At 54.5% G+C, this 26,402-nt stretch overlaps 1 protein-coding gene across 1 annotated transcript in view; it reads left to right on the forward strand.

Annotated features, from left to right (window-relative positions):
• The window catches only part of LOC145517098 (uncharacterized), a 437,457-nt gene that overhangs the window by 51,309 nt on the left and 359,746 nt on the right, over window positions 1-26,402 (forward strand). Inside the window, exons 17-25 of the mRNA XM_081519356.1 lie at window positions 1,228-1,485; window positions 2,099-2,210; window positions 8,848-9,105; window positions 9,718-9,829; window positions 14,004-14,229; window positions 16,468-16,725; window positions 17,339-17,450; window positions 24,089-24,346; window positions 24,959-25,070. The gene's annotated coding sequence lies outside the window, so the exon portion shown is untranslated. The remainder of the gene's footprint in view (window positions 1-1,227; window positions 1,486-2,098; window positions 2,211-8,847; window positions 9,106-9,717; window positions 9,830-14,003; window positions 14,230-16,467; window positions 16,726-17,338; window positions 17,451-24,088; window positions 24,347-24,958; window positions 25,071-26,402) is intronic.

Raw genomic sequence — 26,402 nt, forward strand, 5'->3', positions numbered from 1 at the left:
TGCTGCTGCTGCTGCGGCTAAGTCACTTCAGTCGTGTCTGACTCTGCGCGACCCCATGGCCTGCAGCCTACCAGGCTCCTCCGTCCAGGGCATTTTCCAGGCAAGAGTACTGGAGTGGGTCGCCATTGCCTTCTCCGATACTCTCCTGAGGATCCTAGTTTGGTCGTCTAATTTCCTTTCACACAACCTTGGATGTCCGTATCGGGGCTTTTTCGTCGGATTGTATTGACAATTTAGGCTCTTTTCTGTTTCCGTACCCCTTTTGCAATTCTTGGTTGGGTGCGAAAATGCATTGGCATTTTGGGAGGAATAGCATCGAAGCTGTGGATTGCCTTGTGGGGCTGGGATATCATTTTCCAAATAGGAATTCTTTCAAGCCCTGAGCACAGCTTCTCTTTCCAGGGATTGGTGTGGGCTTGATCTTCCTTCTTCCATCTCTCGCCGTTTTGTGAGAACAGGTCCTTCCTTCCCTTCTGGGTTAGATGGACTCGTGGGGATCACTTCAGTGAATGGCATTGTCAGTGGGGGTGATAATTCCCTTCTCATTGGAAGACTTTGCTGTGAGTATTAGAAATGCAAGTGATTTCTCTTCCCCTTCCTCCCTGTCCATCTCTCAGAGCCACCGGGAAACAGAGGCCTCACCCAGGGTCACACAGGCCTGAGGAGGTACAACTACACTGTTGATTCTTCAGGCCCTCAGTGCTGGACATCATCCGGGATACTCTGTGTGTGTCTTCCTCAGTCTGGTGTCCCTTCAGACCTTTCCCTAGTTTTCACAGGCTTGTTGTGTTGGTGTTCTTTGTCTGTTTGGAGACACATCCTTGATAAGCTTTGTGTTTCCACTCATTCGTCTCGCGATGTATGACCTGTCTTTTGCTTTTGTACTGAGCTCTTTCCCACAGAAGATATCTTTGATTTTGCAAAGTCCACTTATTCTCCTGGTTTTTTTGTGGACTGCCTTTTAGTTTTGTGTGTGAAGACTCAAAGCACGTGTCCGGTTTCTGCTCATTGTTCCTCTAGATTTGTGACAAGTTTTCATGGAATGTTTGTCTAGGGATAACTGGAAGTGAACTCGGTGTAAGGTGTCAAGTCTCCATCTCCATTCATGTCATCCCCTGCAGTTTCCAATACCCTGTTCCTGAGTGGTTTTGGAGACCTTGTGGGAAGTTTACTTGCATTGGAGTTTGCATTTCCACCTTGATTAACTTCACAGTGTTCTGCCCTCAGGGACACTGTCAAGGGGGAGTGAGGAGCAGCCTGCACTTCCAGCTGTGAACACACGGTGGGGCGAGTGGTGCTCTCCCCTCTGGGAGCCCCAGGCCACAGGTATCCCAGTGAGGAGCCAGCTCTGTGCTCAGCTGAAAGGAGTTAGTCTCTCAGGAGCCTCTGAGCCCTTCCGTTTGGATCACCCAGGGTGGGCATTTACTGTGACAGAAAAAATTGCCCTGAATTCCATGGACGGAAGAGCCTGGCTGTGTAGAGATCGTGAGTTGCCGTGAATCAGACACAACTGAGGACACAAAAATTCAATAGGTTAAAACACTTTTTGGGGGTGGGGGGGAGTGAAAGGGGGTGATGTGGGTTTTTTTGTCTTATAAAATAGCCAAGGGGAATCTAGTTTAAACCTAAATTCACATATATGGGATAGGTATAGCTCTCCGTCACCCTATTAAAAAAACTACTAAACTTTTCTGAAAGTTTATTTTGTAGCTTCCTTGAGCACTTCATTGTGAAGCATTTTTTTTTTTTTCTGTGACTTTGGCCTCATTAAAAAGTACGGTTTGCCTTTACTGGATAATTTTGTTCATTGGTTTCTTAGGGAATCTTGGTAATATTTGAGTTTCCTGGGGAGTATGGTCACATGACCTGGCCCTGGCCCATCGGTGCCTTCCACCTCCTTGGCCACTGTGATTGGCTCCGGACTGGGGCAGTGCCCAATCGGGGCCCAGGGCCGGGCCTCACGTTAGAAGCCAGGGGAAGAGGAGCTCTCGTCCTGCTGGGGTAGGGGAAGGGGTGGGGCCGGGGGAGGTCCGGCTCCATAAGTGGGAGGGGCGTGAGGTCCGCCTGCGGCAGCTGGTGACCTTCCTGCTCCCCTCAGGGCAGAGCCGCCGGCGTGAGAATGAGGGCGCTGCTGAGCCCAGGGACTGGGATGGCCTGTTGCTGCTGTGGTCCCAGAGGTCCACCCGAGACCTGAGGGAAGCCGTCTGCCCGTGAGTCCTCTCCCGCTTGTCTGTCAGCTTGTTTGAAACATGCTGGGTTTTCTGCCCAGCTGGCTAAGGGGAGTCCCTGGAAATGCAAGGGTGTGGGTTTTGGCAGACTTCAGGGAAGACATGCCAGATGAGCCTGGGAGACTCCAGCTTAATCTGGATTCAGGAGATATCTCCTCGGGCCAGCTAGTAATTGTAGGATAAGCCTAATGAGTCTTCACAGGATGAAGAGAGTAACGTGTCAAGGTAGCAATCGATGTCCTCATTCGAGAGGATGAAGCTGGTGCTCAGAGAAGGGGGGAACTTGGCCAGAGCAAGGAGGTGTGCACCCAGACAGAAGCCCCAGATCCGGCCATTGGAGCTCAGGGAGGCCACTGGTGTGGCTTGTCCCTGTGGCAGGGGCCGAGGCACGCAGCCCACCCTGATTCCTGCGGGGGCCTGACTTGGGAAGTGCCATCTGGTAGCTTTGAGACTCACCAAACCAAATTGCACTGGAGAGAGGAAGGACACCTTCCTTCATCCACCCCCCACCCCCGCCGGATTCCCACATACCCTGACCCCTTTCTCTGGATTTCGGAGCCATTTCCAGAGTCCCGCTCATATGACCTCATTCGAAGTGCACTGTGGACGAGCTGCCATCTGCAGCTGCTACCACAGCAGCCAAGGGCTTTAGCTCCCGAGTACCTCCCTTCCTTTGGAACTTGGGGGCCCTCTACTCCCCACTTGCACACCACAGACCTTTGCTGAGGATTGTGGGGACCCTCACTCAGTTTGCAGCACGTTGTAGCCATCCCTGTCCTCTCAATACCTCCCTTGAAACTCAGCTTGTGAGCTCCTTTGGAGCAGCGTGGCCCACCTGCAACACTGCAACGGAAGAGACACAGCTGAGAGTGAAACAGCAGCTTAGATCTGACGGCCGGAAAGCTCTGTCAAAAGGGACCTCCCTCTTCACACCGTAGAGGCTCTAGGAGCCGCCAGGGTTTCGGAACCAGTGCTGGGGCCAAAAGGACTCCACAGCTGTTTTCCTTCCTGGGGAGGGTTCTGGCTCGAGTGGGAATGGCTCAAGTCTCCTAAGGTTCTGAAAGCCCACTGTGTGCAGATTCACGGTACACAGAGAGCAGAAGGTGGAGTCCTGTCCTGGAGGTGGTCACAGCTCACGGATGAGCCAGGCAGGCAGGCAGGCAGGGCATGAGAACACCTGAGCTGCCTTGATGAGTCAATGGTGTGGGGGCAGAGGAAGAGAAGCCGGTCTGCTCCCTCGTGTGGTGCCCAGGGCAGGTTGTCCCCAGAGGAATCCCTTACGACAGTGAGGACTATCACGGCTGTTTCCCAAGGGGTTCTGTCAGTGCGTGTCTTCCCCGGAGCGGTCAGGCCGTCTCTAAAATACACTGGCCATGGGCATTGCCTCTCCTTGGAACTTCCCATCTGTTTCTCTTTTTTATGGAACAGTGAATTTCTAGAGGGGTTCTGGGCCACAAGGATGTTGGGTCATTTTCTAGCCTTCTGTCATGAAGAACGCTTTCCTGGGCGTTGGGGTGGTTTGTTGTAACAGCTCCTTTTCTTGGCTTCTTTTGGGAGCTGGTGCAACAAGAGGAGCTCAGCCTCTGCCTTCTGGCTGAGATGGCACCCTTCAAACAGCAATGCCTGCCTGGAGATAATGATGGCATTTGCCAAAAGGGCTTCGTTTGGCACGTGGTACAACGTCCTTTCAGATATCAAAGGCTAGTTCAAAGGACATAAACATGAGAACTCTCCAGTGGAGTCTTACAGTAGGTGGAGCGTCCGAAAAAAACTCCTTCAGTCATTTCACTGAGAGTCATTGATTGGGGACACCAAGAATATAGGAAGGAATGCAGAAAGAAAAGATGAAATTGTGTTCAGGATCGGGCGGAGGGATGAACAGGGCGTGCTTGCCTTGAATCCAGGCTTTGTTGGGGGGTGGGGCATAAAGATGGAACGGGTCTGAAACTACAAAGTGGTGATGGTAACACAGTATCACCAGAGTTACACAACAGTGTTCCCAAATTGCAACAATGATGAAAAAGTTTACTAATCCCAACTTAACCAACAAAAATACAGGAAACCATGCAAAAAAGAAAACATCACCAGAAAGGTGGAAACAAACCAAATACAAAGCAGTTCGGGGGAAAGGAACTCCATGTCCCCTGGGGGCAGACCGAGTTGACGGCGTCCACGGTGAGCAGACAGGGATGGAGGCTGCAGAGCCGACCGCTCCCCTGGACGTGGTGTTTCCGGCAAGGGCTCTGGGTCTCTGTCCAGAGCGGGGGCTCGTTCTCCCTGCAGGGGTGGGTGAGTCATCGTGGGCATCTGGGTGTTGCGCGGGAGCCAGGGCAGGCTCTCCCTGCCGAGGCGGTGACTCCTCCTCTGCCTCGGGTTCTCCTGCCAAAGGCCGAGCAGGTAGAGGTGCACGTGGAGGTGGAGGTTCTGGCTGAGGGGGTGGGACATCAGTGCCTGGGGCTGGGGGTCCTGCAGGCACGGAGATCCGATCTGCCCGGTGTGCTGGCCAGTACCCAGCTGGCCTGGTGTCTCTGCGAGGGCAAGTCTCGGTTCTCCATCTGCCCTCGGTGGATCCCTGGGTCCTGCACCTGGAGCCACCACCTCTGTAGGGACAGGTCTGGGAAGTGGAGCCTGGTTCCAGTTGGAGGCCAGTGCTAGAGCTGTGGGAGAAGCATCGTTTGCCCGCAGGCCAGCCTTGGCATGTGCGTATCCCGGGACAGAAAGCTTCCAAGAGATTCCCAAAGAATACCCAGGTTCGGATGTCTTTTGGGACTGAAGTGTGCAAGATGGGGGGCAGGGGTGTGAGGCCAGCACTTGCTGCAGGCCCAGCAGCAGCTTTCGGGGACTCGTCCCTGTGTAGCTCAGCACCCCCTCCCCACACACTCCCGTACACCAGCCCCAGCGTCCTCACCTCTGTGCTCTGGCGTGCTGGGCTCCAGGTCCTCCTGCTGCCTCAGAGGCCGGGGTTCTCGGGACTCTGGGTCAGAGCCGGGTGTGCTGAGCTCCGTGGCAGCCTCAGACTGGGCCGCGGGGCGTATCCTGGGCTGTGTCTCGGCAGCAGGCCTTCCCCGCCTCCACTTCGCCCCCGGTGGGGCTGATGCCTCCGTGGGCACGCTCACCTGGAGCCTGCACTGGGCCTCACGGGCGGGGGCGTGGTGCTCCGACCCCTCCCTCCGGGAGCTGGATGGGGTGTCCCCGTCCTCGGCCTCATCACGTGGGAAGCTCTGCAACGACAGTGACCGTCAGCCAGCCATGCTGGGAGTTTTCCGAGCTGGGCCTGGCCAGTGGAGCCGCTGCTTCGGCCTGCTCGAACTTCTCTGCCCAGAAGTGTCAGAGACGTGTGTGTGCTCAGATCCCCACCCGGGAGGAAAGAGACCCACCTGAGGGTGTGAGGTCAGCCTGGGCGGCCGGCCCTGCCCACACTCTCCCCATCCCGCCCAGCATGCTCTCCCCTGGGGTGTGGACACAGCTTGTCCGCAGGCTTCTGACCCCACATCCGCCTGGGCTTCCTTGAGTGAGACACACCCCGAGAAACCCGCATCCACACACACAGGCAAAGGACCCGGTGTTTCCTGGTGGCATGGGAGAGGTGGCCTGGCCCGGCCTGGGGCTCCCCGTGTTACCTTTCTGTTTCTCCGGGCAAAGGGCCAGAGGCGTCTCGGGGGTGCCCTGAGCCAACGTCGACAGGGTGCCCACGCACACTGCCTGTGAGCTCTCCTGAGGCCCCGGCCTCTGGGCAGGGGCAAACAGCAGAACATCTCGGCAGCAAGTGATCTGGCTGGGGGCTCCTCTCCGCTCTCGAGGCCTGGATACCCGGGTTGCGGGTTCTGTTGGGTTCTGTTGCCGGCAGGTGACATCATTTCCTGGGGTTCGTGCTGAGGTCCCTTCCCCAAAACTTCCCAAGGGAATCTCTGGGTTTCTGACTGCTCGACCACCACCCTTAAGCCATGTGCAGGCACAGTGACACCCACCCAGCCCAGCCGACAGCCCTGGGGAGGCCTGGGTGCAGCCAGGGCCTGAGCTCCGAGGGCCCCGCTGCTCTCAGACCAGGCTCCTTCTTCTCATAAGTGGTGTGGCCCTGGACAAGCATATGCCCCTCAGGGTTTCCCCAGTCTCTCCATCTGCAGAGTGGCGGTCATTCTCCCATCTGCTTCCTAGGTCTGTCGGCCTACGAGCAGCTCCATGCCTTTCCACCTGGGGCCGATATCACGTGGAGCTTGTGCGCTGAGACTTCAGAAAGAAAGATTCCTTCCTGGGCTGACACAGCACAGAATGGGGCAGAACGAGGCCTGGATGTGCCGTGGTACCCAGGAAAAGGCACTCCCCCTCCTGACTGTTTTGAGACCCCGCGTCCAAGTTGGAGGACCGAAAGGAAGACTCGAAGGTCTCCCTCTCTTATAGAAAAGAGTAGCCAAGTTTCTGGTCCTCTGGTTCCATTGAGATTCTGTTCAAGTGTCCCAGCTCGGCTTCTGCGGGTGGCTGAGCTTCTAATGGCTCCCTGCGTTCTTGTCTTTTCCTCTCCAAACCTTCCGTCCTTTTCCCCCTTCTGGGGTGGATGGGCGCTGTCATTGCTTCTACCTTCGAGACAGATTGATGAAAAGTCTGGACCATCGACTCCTTTCCTCTCTTTGGTTCCGTGTCTCTCTCTGGATGTGTCCCTCTCTTTTCCTTTCTCAATTCAGTCTGTGTCTTCCTCTTTCTCTCTCGTGTGTGGACGGATGGATGCTAGGAATGCACGTGTATATGATTAGATGAGGGTTATGTTTTAGGGATAGGTTAGAGGGAGAGAAAGGCTTTAGGTCGGAGTTGGTCATGGGGGAAGGGTCAAGGGTGGTGGTGGTGTTTCTTGGACTCTGAGTGCTGTGCATTCTTCGTCTCTTTCCATATGAACCCCTTCTCAGATACACCACTTGCAAGGAGTCTCTCGTGTTCCGTTTCCTCTCTTTTGCATTTGTGAATGCTTAGCTTCTCTGTTGTGAAGAGGTTCCATTGGATGGAAACCCATTGGTGTACTTCGTGTACCTCTTTCCCTTACTTGAAGAGACCCATTTCTACCTCCGCCCAGCAAATGGCAAGGAGACTCTGATGTTAAGGAGCCTTTGACCTACGCTTCTTTCTAGCTATCTCATGACATCAGCCTTTAGGGTGAGGTTTTCCCCGATATTGAGGTGGTCTGAGATCAAAACCAATAGCGTTCTTCAGATGTAGCTGTCTGGTTTTCCCATGGACATGTATTGAAGAGGCTTTCTTGTTCCCATTTGGATATTCTCCCCTTCTGTGTCAGAGATGAGTTGAGCATGGATGCTGGGGTCTGTGTCTGGACCCTCAACTTTATTCCATCGATCTGGATCTGTGTGTGTTGTTGTATTCCCAATAGCATACTGTCCGGCTCCTGCTGCTGCTGCTGCGGCTAAGTCACTTCAGTCGTGTCTGACTCTGCGCGACCCCATGGCCTGCAGCCTACCAGGCTCCTCCGTCCAGGGCATTTTCCAGGCAAGAGTACTGGAGTGGGTCGCCATTGCCTTCTCCGATACTCTCCTGAGGATCCTAGTTTGGTCGTCTAATTTCCTTTCACACAACCTTGGATGTCCGTATCGGGGCTTTTTCGTCGGATTGTATTGACAATTTAGGCTCTTTTCTGTTTCCGTACCCCTTTTGCAATTCTTGGTTGGGTGCGAAAATGCATTGGCATTTTGGGAGGAATAGCATCGAAGCTGTGGATTGCCTTGTGGGGCTGGGATATCATTTTCCAAATAGGAATTCTTTCAAGCCCTGAGCACAGCTTCTCTTTCCAGGGATTGGTGTGGGCTTGATCTTCCTTCTTCCATCTCTCGCCGTTTTGTGAGAACAGGTCCTTCCTTCCCTTCTGGGTTAGATGGACTCGTGGGGATCACTTCAGTGAATGGCATTGTCAGTGGGGGTGATAATTCCCTTCTCATTGGAAGACTTTGCTGTGAGTATTAGAAATGCAAGTGATTTCTCTTCCCCTTCCTCCCTGTCCATCTCTCAGAGCCACCGGGAAACAGAGGCCTCACCCAGGGTCACACAGGCCTGAGGAGGTACAACTAGACTGTTGATTCTTCAGGCCCTCAGTGCTGGACATCATCCGGGATACTCTGTGTGTGTCTTCCTCAGTCTGGTGTCCCTTCAGACCTTTCCCTAGTTTTCACAGGCTTGTTGTGTTGGTGTTCTTTGTCTGTTTGGAGACACATCCTTGATAAGCTTTGTGTTTCCACTCATTCGTCTCGCGATGTATGACCTGTCTTTTGCTTTTGTACTGAGGTCTTTCCCACAGTAGATATCTTTGATTTTGCAAAGTGCACTGTATTCTCCTGGTTTTTTTTGTGGACTGCCTTTTAGTTTTGTGTGTGAAGACTCAAAGCACGTGTCCGGTTTCTGCTCATTGTTCCTCTAGATTTGTGACAAGTTTTCATGGAATGTTTGTCTAGGGATAACTGGAAGTGAACTCGGTGTAAGGTGTCAAGTCTCCATCTCCATTCATGTCATCCCCTGCAGTTTCCAATACCCTGTTCCTGAGTGGTTTTGGAGACCTTGTGGGAAGTTTACTTGCATTGGAGTTTGCATTTCCACCTTGATTAACTTCACACTGTTCTGCCCTCAGGGACACTGTCAAGGGGGAGTGAGGAGCAGCCTGCACTTCCAGCTGTGAACACACGGTGGGGCGAGTGGTGCTCTCCCCTCTGGGAGCCCCAGGCCACAGGTATCCCAGTGAGGAGCCAGCTCTGTGCTCAGCTGAAAGGAGTTAGTCTCTCAGGAGCCTGTGAGCCCTTCCGTTTGGATCACCCAGGGTGGGCATTTACTGTGACAGAAAAAATTGCCCTGAATTCCATGGACGGAAGAGCCTGGCTGTGTAGAGATCGTGAGTTGCCGTGAATCAGACACAACTGAGGACACAAAAATTCAATAGATTAAAACACTTTTTGGGGGTGGGGGTGAGTGAAATGGGGTGATGTGGGTTTTTTTGTCTTATAAAATAGCCAAGGGGAATCTAGTTTAAACCTAAATTCACATATATGGGATAGGTATAGCTCTCCGTCACCCTATTAAAAAAACTACTAAACTTTTCTGAAAGTTTATTTTGTAGCTTCCTTGAGCACTTCATTGTGAAGCTTTTTTTTTTTTTCTGTGACTTTGGCCTCATTAAAAAGTACGGTTTGCCTTTACTGGATAATTTTGTTCATTGGTTTCTTAGGGAATCTTGGTAATATTTGAGTTTCCTGGGGAGTATGGTCACATGACCTGGCCCTGGCCCATCGGTGCCTTCCACCTCCTTGGCCACTGTGATTGGCTCCGGACTGGGGCAGTGCCCAATCGGGGCCCAGGGCCGGGCCTCACGTTAGAAGCCAGGGGAAGAGGAGCTCTCGTCCTGCTGGGGTAGGGGAAGGGGTGGGGCCGGGGGAGGTCCGGCTCCATAAGTGGGAGGGGCGTGAGGTCCGCCTGCGGCAGCTGGTGACCTTCCTGCTCCCCTCAGGGCAGAGCCGCCGGCGTGAGAATGAGGGCGCTGCTGAGCCCAGGGACTGGGATGGCCTGTTGCTGCTGTGGTCCCAGAGGTCCACCCGAGACCTGAGGGAAGCCGTCTGCCCGTGAGTCCTCTCCCGCTTGTCTGTCAGCTTGTTTGAAACATGCTGGGTTTTCTGCCCAGCTGGCTAAGGGGAGTCCCTGGAAATGCAAGGGTGTGGGTTTTGGCAGACTTCAGGGAAGACATGCCAGATGAGCCTGGGAGACTCCAGCTTAATCTGGATTCAGGAGATATCTCCTCGGGCCAGCTAGTAATTGTAGGATAAGCCTAATGAGTCTTCACAGGATGAAGAGAGTAACGTGTCAAGGTAGCAATCGATGTCCTCATTCGAGAGGATGAAGCTGGTGCTCAGAGAAGGGGGGAACTTGGCCAGAGCAAGGAGGTGTGCACCCAGACAGAAGCCCCAGATCCGGCCATTGGAGCTCAGGGAGGCCACTGGTGTGGCTTGTCCCTGTGGCAGGGGCCGAGGCACGCAGCCCACCCTGATTCCTGCGGGGGCCTGACTTGGGAAGTGCCATCTGGTAGCTTTGAGACTCACCAAACCAAATTGCACTGGAGAGAGGAAGGACACCTTCCTTCATCCAGCCCCCACCCCCGCCGGATTCCCACATACCCTGACCCCTTTCTCTGGATTTCGGAGCCATTTCCAGAGTCCCGCTCATATGACCTCATTCGAAGTGCACTGTGGACGAGCTGCCATCTGCAGCTGCTACCACAGCAGCCAAGGGCTTTAGCTCCCGAGTACCTCCCTTCCTTTGGAACTTGGGGGCCCTCTACTCCCCACTTGCACACCACAGACCTTTGCTGAGGATTGTGGGGACCCTCACTCAGTTTGCAGCACGTTGTAGCCATCCCTGTCCTCTCAATACCTCCCTTGAAACTCAGCTTGTGAGCTCCTTTGGAGCAGCGTGGCCCACCTGCAACACTGCAACGGAAGAGACACAGCTGAGAGTGAAACAGCAGCTTAGATCTGACGGCCGGAAAGCTCTGTCAAAAGGGACCTCCCTCTTCACACCGTAGAGGCTCTAGGAGCCGCCAGGGTTTCGGAACCAGTGCTGGGGCCAAAAGGACTCCACAGCTGTTTTCCTTCCTGGGGAGGGTTCTGGCTCGAGTGGGAATGGCTCAAGTCTCCTAAGGTTCTGAAAGCCCACTGTGTGCAGATTCACGGTACACAGAGAGCAGAAGGTGGAGTCCTGTCCTGGAGGTGGTCACAGCTCACGGATGAGCCAGGCAGGCAGGCAGGCAGGGCATGAGAACACCTGAGCTGCCTTGATGAGTGAATGGTGTGGGGGCAGAGGAAGAGAAGCCGGTCTGCTCCCTCGTGTGGTGCCCAGGGCAGGTTGTCCCCAGAGGAATCCCTTACGACAGTGAGGACTATCACGGCTGTTTCCCAAGGGGTTCTGTCAGTGCGTGTCTTCCCCGGAGCGGTCAGGCCGTCTCTAAAATACACTGGCCATGGGCATTGCCTCTCCTTGGAACTTCCCATCTGTTTCTCTTTTTTATGGAACAGTGAATTTCTAGAGGGGTTCTGGGCCACAAGGATGTTGGGTCATTTTCTAGCCTTCTGTCATGAAGAACGCTTTCCTGGGCGTTGGGGTGGTTTGTTGTAACAGCTCCCTTTCTTGGCTTCTTTTGGGAGCTGGTGCAACAAGAGGAGCTCAGCCTCTGCCTTCTGGCTGAGATGGCACCCTTCAAACAGCAATGCCTGCCTGGAGATAATGATGGCATTTGCCAAAAGGGCTTCGTTTGGCACGTGGTACAACGTCCTTTCAGATATCAAAGGCTAGTTCAAAGGACATAAACATGAGAACTCTCCAGTGGAGTCTTACAGTAGGTGGAGCGTCCGAAAAAAACTCCTTCAGTCATTTCACTGAGAGTCATTGATTGGGGACACCAAGAATATAGGAAGGAATGCAGAAAGAAAAGATGAAATTGTGTTCAGGATCGGGCGGAGGGATGAACAGGGCGTGCTTGCCTTGAATCCAGGCTTTGTTGGGGGGTGGGGCATAAAGATGGAACGGGTCTGAAACTACAAAGTGGTGATGGTAACACAGTATCACCAGAGTTACACAACAGTGTTCCCAAATTGCAACAATGATGAAAAAGTTTACTAATCCCAACTTAACCAACAAAAATACAGGAAACCATGCAAAAAAGAAAACATCACCAGAAAGGTGGAAACAAACCAAATACAAAGCAGTTCGGGGGAAAGGAACTCCATGTCCCCTGGGGGCAGACCGAGTTGACGGCGTCCACGGTGAGCAGACAGGGATGGAGGCTGCAGAGCCGACCGCTCCCCTGGATGTGGTGTTTCCGGCAAGGGCTCTGGGTCTCTGTCCAGAGCGGGGGCTCGTTCTCCCTGCAGGGGTGGGTGAGTCATCGTGGGCATCTGGGTGTTGCGCGGGAGCCAGGGCAGGCTCTCCCTGCCGAGGCGGTGACTCCTCCTCTGCCTCGGGTTCTCCTGCCAAAGGCCGAGCAGGTAGAGGTGCACGTGGAGGTGGAGGTTCTGGCTGAGGGGGTGGGACATCAGTGCCTGGGGCTGGGGGTCCTGCAGGCACGGAGATCCGATCTGCCCGGTGTGCTGGCCAGTACCCAGCTGGCCTGGTGTCTCTGCGAGGGCAAGTCTCGGTTCTCCATCTGCCCTCGGTGGATCCCTGGGTCCTGCACCTGGAGCCACCACCTCTGTAGGGACAGGTCTGGGAAGTGGAGCCTGGTTCCAGTTGGAGGCCAGTGCTAGAGCTGTGGGAGAAGCATCGTTTGCCCGCAGGCCAGCCTTGGCATGTGCGTATCCCGGGACAGAAAGCTTCCAAGAGATTCCCAAAGAATACCCAGGTTCGGATGTCTTTTGGGACTGAAGTGTGCAAGATGGGGGGCAGGGGGTGTGAGGCCAGCACTTGCTGCAGGCCCAGCAGCAGCTTTCGGGGACTCGTCCCTGTGTAGCTCAGCACCCCCTCCCCACACACTCCCGTACACCAGCCCCAGCGTCCTCACCTCTGTGCTCTGGCGTGCTGGGCTCCAGGTCCTCCTGCTGCCTCAGAGGCCGGGGTTCTCGGGACTCTGGGTCAGAGCCGGGTGTGCTGAGCTCCGTGGCAGCCTCAGACTGGGCCGCGGGGCGTATCCTGGGCTGTGTCTCGGCAGCAGGCCTTCCCCGCCTCCACTTCGCCCCCGGTGGGGCTGATGCCTCCGTGGGCACGCTCACCTGGAGCCTGCACTGGGCCTCACGGGCGGGGGGGTGGTGGTCCGACCCCTCCCTCCGGGAGCTGGATGGGGTGTCCCCGTCCTCGGCCTCATCACGGGGGAAGCTCTGCAACGACAGTGACCGTCAGCCAGCCATGCTGGGAGTTTTCCGAGCTGGGCCTGGCCAGTGGAGCCGCTGCTTCGGCCTGCTTGAACTTCTCTGCCCAGAAGTGTCAGAGACGTGTGTGTGCTCAGATCCCCACCCGGGAGGAAAGAGACCCACCTGAGGGTGTGAGGTCAGCCTGGGCGGCCGGCCCTGCCCGCACTCTCCCCATCCCGCCCAGCATGCTCTCCCCTGGGGTGTGGACACAGCTTGTCCGCAGGCTTCTGACCCCACATCCGCCTGGGCTTCCTTGAGGGAGACACACCCCGAGAAACCCGCATCCACACACACAGGCAAAGGACCCGGTGTTTCCTGGTGGCATGGGAGAGGTGGCCTGGCCCGGCCTGGGGCTCCCCGTGTTACCTTTCTGTTTCTCCGGGCAAAGGGCCAGAGGCGTCTCGGGGGTGCCCTGAGCCAACGTCGACAGGGTGCCCACGCACACTGCCTGTGAGCTCTCCTGAGGCCCCGGCCTCTGGGCAGGGGCAAACAGCAGAACATCTCGGCAGCAAGTGATCTGGCTGGGGGCTCCTCTCCGCTCTCGAGGCCTGGATACCCGGGTTGCGGGTTCTGTTGGGTTCTGTTGCCGGCAGGTGACATCATTTCCTGGGGTTCGTGCTGAGGTCCCTTCCCCAAAACTTCCCAAGGGAATCTCTGGGTTTCTGACTGCTCGACCACCACCCTTAAGCCATGTGCAGGCACAGTGACACCCACCCAGCCCAGCCGACAGCCCTGGGGAGGCCTGGGTGCAGCCAGGGCCTGAGCTCCGAGGGCCCCGCTGCTCTCAGACCAGGCTCCTTCTTCTCATAAGTGGTGTGGCCCTGGACAAGCATATGCCCCTCAGGGTTTCCCCAGTCTCTCCATCTGCAGAGTGGCGGTCATTCTCCCATCTGCTTCCTAGGTCTGTCGGCCTACGAGCAGCTCCATGCCTTTCCACCTGGGGCCGATATCACGTGGAGCTTGTGCGCTGAGACTTCAGAAAGAAAGATTCCTTCCTGGGCTGACACAGCACAGAATGGGGCAGAACGAGGCCTGGATGTGCCGTGGTACCCAGGAAAAGGCACTCCCCCTCCTGACTGTTTTGAGACCCCGCGTCCAAGTTGCAGGACCGAAAGGAAGACTCGAAGGTCTCCCTCTCTTATAGAAAAGAGTAGCCAAGTTTCTGGTCCTCTGGTTCCATTGAGATTCTGTTCAAGTGTCCCAGCTCGGCTTCTGCGGGTGGCTGAGCTTCTAATGGCTCCCTGCGTTCTTGTCTTTTCCTCTCCAAACCTTCCGTCCTTTTCCCCCTTCTGGGGTGGATGGGCGCTGTCATTGCTTCTACCTTCGAGACAGATTGATGAAAAGTCTGGACCATCGACTCCTTTCCTCTCTTTGGTTCCGTGTCTCTCTCTGGCTGTGTCCCTCTCTTTTCCTTTCTCAATTCAGTCTGTGTCTTCCTCTTTCTCTCTCGTGTGTGGACGGATGGATGCTAGGAATGCACGTGTATATGATTAGATGAGGGTTATGTTTTAGGGATAGGTTAGAGGGAGAGAAAGGCTTTAGGTCGGAGTTGGTCATGGGGGAAGGGTCAAGGGTGGTGGTGGTGTTTCTTGGACTCTGAGTGCTGTGCATTCTTCGTCTCTTTCCATATGAACCCCTTCTCAGATACACCACTTGCAAGGAGTCTCTCGTGTTCCGTTTCCTCTCTTTTGCATTTGTGAATGCTTAGCTTCTCTGTTGTGAAGAGGTTCCATTGGATGGAAACCCATTGGTGTACTTCGTGTACCTCTTTCCCTTACTTGAAGAGACCCATTTCTACCTCCGCCCAGCAAATGGCAAGGAGACTCTGATGTTAAGGAGCCTTTGACCTACGCTTCTTTCTAGCTATCTCATGACATCAGCCTTTAGGGTGAGGTTTTCCCCGATATTGAGGTGGTCTGAGATCAAAACCAATAGCGTTCTTCAGATGTAGCTGTCTGGTTTTCCCATGGACATGTATTGAAGAGGCTTTCTTGTTCCCATTTGGATATTCTCCCCTTCTGTGTCAGAGATGAGTTGACCATGGATGCTGGGGTCTGTGTCTGGACCCTCAACTTTATTCCATCGATCTGGATCTGTGTGTGTTGTTGTATTCCCAATAGCATACTGTCCGGCTCCTGCTGCTGCTGCTGCGGCTAAGTCACTTCAGTCGTGTCTGACTCTGCGCGACCCCATGGCCTGCAGCCTACCAGGCTCCTCCGTCCAGGGCATTTTCCAGGCAAGAGTACTGGAGTGGGTCGCCATTGCCTTCTCCGATACTCTCCTGAGGATCCTAGTTTGGTCGTCTAATTTCCTTTCACACAACCTTGGATGTCCGTATCGGGGCTTTTTCGTCGGATTGTATTGACAATTTAGGCTCTTTTCTGTTTCCGTACCCCTTTTGCAATTCTTGGTTGGGTGCGAAAATGCATTGGCATTTTGGGAGGAATAGCATCGAAGCTGTGGATTGCCTTGTGGGGCTGGGATATCATTTTCCAAATAGGAATTCTTTCAAGCCCTGAGCACAGCTTCTCTTTCCAGGGATTGGTGTGGGCTTGATCTTCCTTCTTCCATCTCTCGCCGTTTTGTGAGAACAGGTCCTTCCTTCCCTTCTGGGTTAGATGGACTCGTGGGGATCACTTCAGTGAATGGCATTGTCAGTGGGGGTGATAATTCCCTTCTCATTGGAAGACTTTGCTGTGAGTATTAGAAATGCAAGTGATTTCTCTTCCCCTTCCTCCCTGTCCATCTCTCAGAGCCACCGGGAAACAGAGGCCTCACCCAGGGTCACACAGGCCTGAGGAGGTACAACTAGACTGTTGATTCTTCAGGCCCTCAGTGCTGGACATCATCCGGGATACTCTGTGTGTGTCTTCCTCAGTCTGGTGTCCCTTCAGACCTTTCCCTAGTTTTCACAGGCTTGTTGTGTTGGTGTTCTTTGTCTGTTTGGAGACACATCCTTGATAAGCTTTGTGTTTCCACTCATTCGTCTCGCGATGTATGACCTGTCTTTTGCTTTTGTACTGAGGTCTTTCCCACAGTAGATATCTTTGATTTTGCAAAGTGCACTGTATTCTCCTGGTTTTTTTTGTGGACTGCCTTTTAGTTTTGTGTGTGAAGACTCAAAGCACGTGTCCGGTTTCTGCTCATTGTTCCTCTAGATTTGTGACAAGTTTTCATGGAATGTTTGTCTAGGGATAACTGGAAGTGAACTCGGTGTAAGGTGTCAAGTCTCCATCTCCATTCATGTCATCCCCTGCAGTTTCCAATACCCTGTTCCTGAGTGGTTTTGGAGACCTTGTGGGAAGTTTGCTTGCATTGGAGTTTGCATTTCCACCTTGATTAACTTCACACTGTTCTGCCCTCAGGGACACTGTCAAGGGGGAGTGAGGAGCAGCCTGCACTTCCAGCTGTGACCACACGGTGGGGCGAGTGGTGCTCTCCCCTCTGGGAGCCCCAGGCCACAGGTATCCCAGTGAGGAGCCAGCTCTGTGCTCAGCTGAAAGGAGTTAGTCTCTCAGGAGCCTGTGAGCCCTTCCGTTTGGATCACCCAGGGTGGGCATTTACTGTGACAGAAAAAATTGCCCTGAATTCCATGGACGGAAGAGCCTGGCTGTGTAGAGATCGTGAGTTGCCGTGAATCAGACACAACTGAGGACACAAAAATTCAATAGATTAAAACACTTTTTGGGGGTGGGGGTGAGTGAAATGGGGTGATGTGGGTTTTTTTGTCTTATAAAATAGCCAAGGGGAATCTAGTTTAAACCTAAATTCACATATATGGGATAGGTATAGCTCTCCGTCACCCTATTAAAAAAACTACTAAACTTTTCTGAAAGTTTATTTTGTAGCTTCCTTGAGCACTTCATTGTGAAGCATTTTTTTTTTTTTCTGTGACTTTGGCCTCATTAAAAAGTACGGTTTGCCTTTACTGGATAATTTTGTTCATTGGTTTCTTAGGGAATCTTGGTAATATTTGAGTTTCCTGGGGAGTATGGTCACATGACCTGGCCCTGGCCCATCGGTGCCTTCCACCTCCTTGGCCACTGTGATTGGCTCCGGACTGGGGCAGTGCCCAATCGGGGCCCAGGGCCGGGCCTCACGTTAGAAGCCAGGGGAAGAGGAGCTCTCGTCCTGCTGGGGTAGGGGAAGGGGTGGGGCCGGGGGAGGTCCGGCTCCATAAGTGGGAGGGGCGTGAGGTCCGCCTGCGGCAGCTGGTGACCTTCCTGCTCCCCTCAGGGCAGAGCCGCCGGCGTGAGAATGAGGGCGCTGCTGAGCCCAGGGACTGGGATGGCCTGTTGCTGCTGTGGTCCCAGAGGTCCACCCGAGACCTGAGGGAAGCCGTCTGCCCGTGAGTCCTCTCCCGCTTGTCTGTCAGCTTGTTTGAAACATGCTGGGTTTTCTGCCCAGCTGGCTAAGGGGAGTCCCTGGAAATGCAAGGGTGTGGGTTTTGGCAGAATTCAGGGAAGACATGCCAGATGAGCCTGGGAGACTCCAGCTTAATCTGGATTCAGGAGATATCTCCTCGGGCCAGCTAGTAATTGTAGGATAAGCCTAATGAGTCTTCACAGGATGAAGAGAGTAACGTGTCAAGGTAGCAATCGATGTCCTCATTCGAGAGGATGAAGCTGGTGCTCAGAGAAGGGGGGAACTTGGCCAGAGCAAGGAGGTGTGCACCCAGACAGAAGCCCCAGATCCGGCCATTGGAGCTCAGGGAGGCCACTGGTGTGGCTTGTCCCTGTGGCAGGGGCTGAGGCACGCAGCCCACCCTGATTCCTGCGGGGGCCTGACTTGGGAAGTGCCATCTGGTAGCTTTGAGACTCACCAAACCAAATTGCACTGGAGAGAGGAAGGACACCTTCCTTCATCCAGCCCCCACCCCCGCCGGATTCCCACATACCCTGACCCCTTTCTCTGGATTTCGGAGCCATTTCCAGAGTCCCGCTCATATGACCTCATTCGAAGTGCACTGTGGACGAGCTGCCATCTGCAGCTGCTACCACAGCAGCCAAGGGCTTTAGCTCCCGAGTACCTCCCTTCCTTTGGAACTTGGGGGCCCTCTACTCCCCACTTGCACACCACAGACCTTTGCTGAGGATTGTGGGGACCCTCACTCAGTTTGCAGCACGTTGTAGCCATCCCTGTCCTCTCAATACCTCCCTTGAAACTCAGCTTGTGAGCTCCTTTGGAGCAGCGTGGCCCACCTGCAACACTGCAACGGAAGAGACACAGCTGAGAGTGAAACAGCAGCTTAGATCTGACGGCCGGAAAGCTCTGTCAAAAGGGACCTCCCTCTTCACACCGTAGAGGCTCTAGGAGCCGCCAGGGTTTCGGAACCAGTGCTGGGGCCAAAAGGACTCCACAGCTGTTTTCCTTCCTGGGGAGGGTTCTGGCTCGAGTGGGAATGGCTCAAGTCTCCTAAGGTTCTGAAAGCCCACTGTGTGCAGATTCACGGTACACAGAGAGCAGAAGGTGGAGTCCTGTCCTGGAGGTGGTCACAGCTCACGGATGAGCCAGGCAGGCAGGCAGGCAGGGCATGAGAACACCTGAGCTGCCTTGATGAGTCAATGGTGTGGGGGCAGAGGAAGAGAAGCCGGTCTGCTCCCTCGTGTGGTGCCCAGGGCAGGTTGTCCCCAGAGGAATCCCTTACGACAGTGAGGACTATCACGGCTGTTTCCCAAGGGGTTCTGTCAGTGCGTGTCTTCCCCGGAGCGGTCAGGCCGTCTCTAAAATACACTGGCCATGGGCATTGCCTCTCCTTGGAACTTCCCATCTGTTTCTCTTTTTTATGGAACAGTGAATTTCTAGAGGGGTTCTGGGCCACAAGGATGTTGGGTCATTTTCTAGCCTTCTGTCATGAAGAACGCTTTCCTGGGCGTTGGGGTGGTTTGTTGTAACAGCTCCCTTTCTTGGCTTCTTTTGGGAGCTGGTGCAACAAGAGGAGCTCAGCCTCTGCCTTCTGGCTGAGATGGCACCCTTCAAACAGCAATGCCTGCCTGGAGATAATGATGGCATTTGCCAAAAGGGCTTCGTTTGGCACGTGGTACAACGTCCTTTCAGATATCAAAGGCTAGTTCAAAGGACATAAACATGAGAACTCTCCAGTGGAGTCTTACAGTAGGTGGAGCGTCCGAAAAAAACTCCTTCAGTCATTTCACTGAGAGTCATTGATTGGGGACACCAAGAATATAGGAAGGAATGCAGAAAGAAAAGATGAAATTGTGTTCAGGATCGGGCGGAGGGATGAACAGGGCGTGCTTGCCTTGAATCCAGGCTTTGTTGGGGGGTGGGGCATAAAGATGGAACGGGTCTGAAACTACAAAGTGGTGATGGTAACACAGTATCACCAGAGTTACACAACAGTGTTCCCAAATTGCAACAATGATGAAAAAGTTTACTAATCCCAACTTAACCAACAAAAATACAGGAAACCATGCAAAAAAGAAAACATCACCAGAAAGGTGGAAACAAACCAAATACAAAGCAGTTCGGGGGAAAGGAACTCCATGTCCCCTGGGGGCAGACCGAGTTGACGGCGTCCACGGTGAGCAGACAGGGATGGAGGCTGCAGAGCCGACCGCTCCCCTGGACGTGGTGTTTCCGGCAAGGGCTCTGGGTCTCTGTCCAGAGCGGGGGCTCGTTCTCCCTGCAGGGGTGGGTGAGTCATCGTGGGCATCTGGGTGTTGCGCGGGAGCCAGGGCAGGCTCTCCCTGCCGAGGCGGTGACTCCTCCTCTGCCTCGGGTTCTCCTGCCAAAGGCCGAGCAGGTAGAGGTGCACGTGGAGGTGGAGGTTCTGGCTGAGGGGGTGGGACATCAGTGCCTGGGGCTGGGGGTCCTGCAGGCACGGAGATCCGATCTGCCCGGTGTGCTGGCCAGTACCCAGCTGGCCTGGTGTCTCTGCGAGGGCAAGTCTCGGTTCTCCATCTGCCCTCGGTGGATCCCTGGGTCCTGCACCTGGAGCCACCACCTCTGTAGGGACAGGTCTGGGAAGTGGAGCCTGGTTCCAGTTGGAGGCCAGTGCTAGAGCTGTGGGAGAAGCATCGTTTGCCCGCAGGCCAGCCTTGGCATGTGCGTATCCCGGGACAGAAAGCTTCCAAGAGATTCCCAAAGAATACCCAGGTTCGGATGTCTTTTGGGACTGAAGTGTGCAAGATGGGGGGCAGGGGGTGTGAGGCCAGCACTTGCTGCAGGCCCAGCAGCAGCTTTCGGGGACTCGTCCCTGTGTAGCTCAGCACCCCCTCCCCACACACTCCCGTACACCAGCCCCAGCGTCCTCACCTCTGTGCTCTGGCGTGCTGGGCTCCAGGTCCTCCTGCTGCCTCAGAGGCCGGGGTTCTCGGGACTCTGGGTCAGAGCCGGGTGTGCTGAGCTCCGTGGCAGCCTCAGACTGGGCCGCGGGGCGTATCCTGGGCTGTGTCTCGGCAGCAGGCCTTCCCCGCCTCCACTTCGCCCCCGGTGGGGCTGATGCCTCCGTGGGCACGCTCACCTGGAGCCTGCACTGGGCCTCACGGGCGGGGGGGTGGTGCTCCGACCCCTCCCTCCGGGAGCTGGATGGGGTGTCCCCGTCCTCGGCCTCATCACGTGGGAAGCTCTGCAACGACAGTGACCGTCAGCCAGCCATGCTGGGAGTTTTCCGAGCTGGGCCTGGCCAGTGGAGCCGCTGCTTCGGCCTGCTCGAACTTCTCTGCCCAGAAGTGTCAGAGACGTGTGTGTGCTCAGATCCCCACCCGGGAGGAAAGAGACCCACCTGAGGGTGTGAGGTCAGCCTGGGCGGCCGGCCCTGCCCGCACTCTCGCCATCCCGCCCAGCATGCTCTCCCCTGGGGTGTGGACACAGCTTGTCCGCAGGCTTCTGACCCCACATCCGCCTGGGCTTCCTTGAGTGAGACACACCCCGAGAAACCCGCATCCACACACACAGGCAAAGGACCCGGTGTTTCCTGGTGGCATGGGAGAGGTGGCCTGGCCCGGCCTGGGGCTCCCCGTGTTACCTTTCTGTTTCTCCGGGCAAAGGGCCAGAGGCGTCTCGGGGGTGCCCTGAGCCAACGTCGACAGGGTGCCCACGCACACTGCCTGTGAGCTCTCCTGAGGCCCCGGCCTCTGGGCAGGGGCAAACAGCAGAACATCTCGGCAGCAAGTGATCTGGCTGGGGGCTCCTCTCCGCTCTCGAGGCCTGGATACCCGGGTTGCGGGTTCTGTTGGGTTCTGTTGCCGGCAGGTGACATCATTTCCTGGGGTTCGTGCTGAGGTCCCTTCCCCAAAACTTCCCAAGGGAATCTCTGGGTTTCTGACTGCTCGACCACCACCCTTAAGCCATGTGCAGGCACAGTGACACCCACCCAGCCCAGCCGACAGCCCTGGGGAGGCCTGGGTGCAGCCAGGGCCTGAGCTCCGAGGGCCCCGCTGCTCTCAGACCAGGCTCCTTCTTCTCATAAGTGGTGTGGCCCTGGACAAGCATATGCCCCTCAGGGTTTCCCCAGTCTCTCCATCTGCAGAGTGGCGGTCATTCTCCCATCTGCTTCCTAGGTCTGTCGGCCTACGAGCAGCTCCATGCCTTTCCACCTGGGGCCGATATCACGTGGAGCTTGTGCGCTGAGACTTCAGAAAGAAAGATTCCTTCCTGGGCTGACACAGCACAGAATGGGGCAGAACGAGGCCTGGATGTGCCGTGGTACCCAGGAAAAGGCACTCCCCCTCCTGACTGTTTTGAGACCCCGCATCCAAGTTGCAGGACCGAAAGGAAGACTCGAAGGTCTCCCTCTCTTATAGAAAAGAGTAGCCAAGTTTCTGGTCCTCTGGTTCCATTGAGATTCTGTTCAAGTGTCCCAGCTCGGCTTCTGCGGGTGGCTGAGCTTCTAATGGCTCCCTGCGTTCTTGTCTTTTCCTCTCCAAACCTTCCGTCCTTTTCCCCCTTCTGGGGTGGATGGGTGCTGTCATTGCTTCTACCTTCGAGACAGATTGATGAAAAGTCTGGACCATCGACTCCTTTCCTCTCTTTGGTTCCGTGTCTCTCTCTGGCTGTGTCCCTCTCTTTTCCTTTCTCAATTCAGTCTGTGTCTTCCTCTTTCTCTCTCGTGTGTGGACGGATGGATGCTAGGAATGCACGTGTATATGATTAGATGAGGGTTATGTTTTAGGGATAGGTTAGAGGGAGAGAAAGGCTTTAGGTCGGAGTTGGTCATGGGGGAAGGGTCAAGGGTGGTGGTGGTGTTTCTTGGACTCTGAGTGCTGTGCATTCTTCGTCTCTTTCCATATGAACCCCTTCTCAGATACACCACTTGCAAGGAGTCTCTCGTGTTCCGTTTCCTCTCTTTTGCATTTGTGAATGCTTAGCTTCTCTGTTGTGAAGAGGTTCCATTGGATGGAAACCCATTGGTGTACTTCGTGTACCTCTTTCCCTTACTTGAAGAGACCCATTTCTACCTCCGCCCAGCAAATGGCAAGGAGACTCTGATGTTAAGGAGCCTTTGACCTACGCTTCTTTCTAGCTATCTCATGACATCAGCCTTTAGGGTGAGGTTTTCCCCGATATTGAGGTGGTCTGAGATCAAAACCAATAGCGTTCTTCAGATGTAGCTGTCTGGTTTTCCCATGGACATGTATTGAAGAGGCTTTCTTGTTCCCATTTGGATATTCTCCCCTTCTGTGTCAGAGATGAGTTGAGCATGGATGCTGGGGTCTGTGTCTGGACCCTCAACTTTATTCCATCGATCTGGATCTGTGTGTGTTGTTGTATTCCCAATAGCATACTGTCCGGCTCCTGCTGCTGCTGCTGCGGCTAAGTCACTTCAGTCGTGTCTGACTCTGCGCGACCCCATGGCCTGCAGCCTACCAGGCTCCTCCGTCCAGGGCATTTTCCAGGCAAGAGTACTGGAGTGGGTCGCCATTGCCTTCTCCGATACTCTCCTGAGGATCCTAGTTTGGTCGTCTAATTTCCTTTCACACAACCTTGGATGTCCGTATCGGGGCTTTTTCGTCGGATTGTATTGACAATTTAGGCTCTTTTCTGTTTCCGTACCCCTTTTGCAATTCTTGGTTGGGTGCGAAAATGCATTGGCATTTTGGGAGGAATAGCATCGAAGCTGTGGATTGCCTTGTGGGGCTGGGATATCATTTTCCAAATAGGAATTCTTTCAAGCCCTGAGCACAGCTTCTCTTTCCAGGGATTGGTGTGGGCTTGATCTTCCTTCTTCCATCTCTCGCCGTTTTGTGAGAACAGGTCCTTCCTTCCCTTCTGGGTTAGATGGACTCGTGGGGATCACTTCAGTGAATGGCATTGTCAGTGGGGGTGATAATTCCCTTCTCATTGGAAGACTTTGCTGTGAGTATTAGAAATGCAAGTGATTTCTCTTCCCCTTCCTCCCTGTCCATCTCTCAGAGCCACCGGGAAACAGAGGCCTCACCCAGGGTCACACAGGCCTGAGGAGGTACAACTAGACTGTTGATTCTTCAGGCCCTCAGTGCTGGACATCATCCGGGATACTCTGTGTGTGTCTTCCTCAGTCTGGTGTCCCTTCAGACCTTTCCCTAGTTTTCACAGGCTTGTTGTGTTGGTGTTCTTTGTCTGTTTGGAGACACATCCTTGATAAGCTTTGTGTTTCCACTCATTCGTCTCGCGATGTATGACCTGTCTTTTGCTTTTGTACTGAGGTCTTTCCCACAGTAGATATCTTTGATTTTGCAAAGTGCACTGTATTCTCCTGGTTTTTTTTGTGGACTGCCTTTTAGTTTTGTGTGTGAAGACTCAAAGCACGTGTCCGGTTTCTGCTCATTGTTCCTCTAGATTTGTGACAAGTTTTCATGGAATGTTTGTCTAGGGATAACTGGAAGTGAACTCGGTGTAAGGTGTCAAGTCTCCATCTCCATTCATGTCATCCCCTGCAGTTTCCAATACCCTGTTCCTGAGTGGTTTTGGAGGCCTTGTGGGAAGTTTACTTGCATTGGAGTTTGCATTTCCACCTTGATTAACTTCACACTGTTCTGCCCTCAGGGACACTGTCAAGGGGGAGTGAGGAGCAGCCTGCACTTCCAGCTGTGAACACACGGTGGGGCGAGTGGTGCTCTCCCCTCTGGGAGCCCTAGGCCACAGGTATCCCAGTGAGGAGCCAGCTCTGTGCTCAGCTGAAAGGAGTTAGTCTCTCAGGAGCCTGTGAGCCCTTCCGTTTGGATCACCCAGGGTGGGCATTTACTGTGACAGAAAAAATTGCCCTGAATTCCATGGACGGAAGAGCCTGGCTGTGTAGAGATCGTGAGTTGCCGTGAATCAGACACAACTGAGGACACAAAAATTCAATAGATTAAAACACTTTTTGGGGGTGGGGGTGAGTGAAATGGGGTGATGTGGGTTTTTTTGTCTTATAAAATAGCCAAGGGGAATCTAGTTTAAACCTAAATTCACATATATGGGATAGGTATAGCTCTCCGTCACCCTATTAAAAAAACTACTAAACTTTTCTGAAAGTTTATTTTGTAGCTTCCTTGAGCACTTCATTGTGAAGCTTTTTTTTTTTTTCTGTGACTTTGGCCTCATTAAAAAGTACGGTTTGCCTTTACTGGATAATTTTGTTCATTGGTTTCTTAGGGAATCTTGGTAATATTTGAGTTTCCTGGGGAGTATGGTCACATGACCTGGCCCTGGCCCATCGGTGCCTTCCACCTCCTTGGCCACTGTGATTGGCTCCGGACTGGGGCAGTGCCCAATCGGGGCCCAGGGCCGGGCCTCACGTTAGAAGCCAGGGGAAGAGGAGCTCTCGTCCTGCTGGGGTAGGGGAAGGGGTGGGGCCGGGGGAGGTCCGGCTCCATAAGTGGGAGGGGCGTGAGGTCCGCCTGCGGCAGCTGGTGACCTTCCTGCTCCCCTCAGGGCAGAGCCGCCGGCGTGAGAATGAGGGCGCTGCTGAGCCCAGGGACTGGGATGGCCTGTTGCTGCTGTGGTCCCAGAGGTCCACCCGAGACCTGAGGGAAGCCGTCTGCCCGTGAGTCCTCTCCCGCTTGTCTGTCAGCTTGTTTGAAACATGCTGGGTTTTCTGCCCAGCTGGCTAAGGGGAGTCCCTGGAAATGCAAGGGTGTGGGTTTTGGCAGACTTCAGGGAAGACATGCCAGATGAGCCTGGGAGACTCCAGCTTAATCTGGATTCAGGAGATATCTCCTCGGGCCAGCTAGTAATTGTAGGATAAGCCTAATGAGTCTTCACAGGATGAAGAGAGTAACGTGTCAAGGTAGCAATCGATGTCCTCATTCGAGAGGATGAAGCTGGTGCTCAGAGAAGGGGGGAACTTGGCCAGAGCAAGGAGGTGTGCACCCAGACAGAAGCCCCAGATCCGGCCATTGGAGCTCAGGGAGGCCACTGGTGTGGCTTGTCCCTGTGGCAGGGGCCGAGGCACGCAGCCCACCCTGATTCCTGCGGGGGCCTGACTTGGGAAGTGCCATCTGGTAGCTTTGAGACTCACCAAACCAAATTGCACTGGAGAGAGGAAGGACACCTTCCTTCATCCAGCCCCCACCCCTGCCGGATTCCCACATACCCTGACCCCTTTCTCTGGATTTCGGAGCCATTTCCAGAGTCCCGCTCATATGACCTCATTCGAAGTGCACTGTGGACGAGCTGCCATCTGCAGCTGCTACCACAGCAGCCAAGGGCTTTAGCTCCCGAGTACCTCCCTTCCTTTGGAACTTGGGGGCCCTCTACTCCCCACTTGCACACCACAGACCTTTGCTGAGGATTGTGGGGACCCTCACTCAGTTTGCAGCACGTTGTAGCCATCCCTGTCCTCTCAATACCTCCCTTGAAACTCAGCTTGTGAGCTCCTTTGGAGCAGCGTGGCCCACCTGCAACACTGCAACGGAAGAGACACAGCTGAGAGTGAAACAGCAGCTTAGATCTGACGGCCGGAAAGCTCTGTCAAAAGGGACCTCCCTCTTCACACCGTAGAGGCTCTAGGAGCCGCCAGGGTTTCGGAACCAGTGCTGGGGCCAAAAGGACTCCACAGCTGTTTTCCTTCCTGGGGAGGGTTCTGGCTCGAGTGGGAATGGCTCAAGTCTCCTAAGGTTCTGAAAGCCCACTGTGTGCAGATTCACGGTACACAGAGAGCAGAAGGTGGAGTCCTGTCCTGGAGGTGGTCACAGCTCACGGATGAGCCAGGCAGGCAGGCAGGCAGGGCATGAGAACACCTGAGCTGCCTTGATGAGTCAATGGTGTGGGGGCAGAGGAAGAGAAGCCGGTCTGCTCCCTCGTGTGGTGCCCAGGGCAGGTTGTCCCCAGAGGAATCCCTTACGACAGTGAGGACTATCACGGCTGTTTCCCAAGG

Source organism: Giraffa tippelskirchi, chromosome 8 (genome assembly GCF_054371585.1).
Source record: "Giraffa tippelskirchi isolate mGirTip1 chromosome 8, T2T-mGirTip1v1.2.pri, whole genome shotgun sequence".
Lineage (NCBI taxonomy): Eukaryota > Metazoa > Chordata > Mammalia > Artiodactyla > Giraffidae > Giraffa > Giraffa tippelskirchi.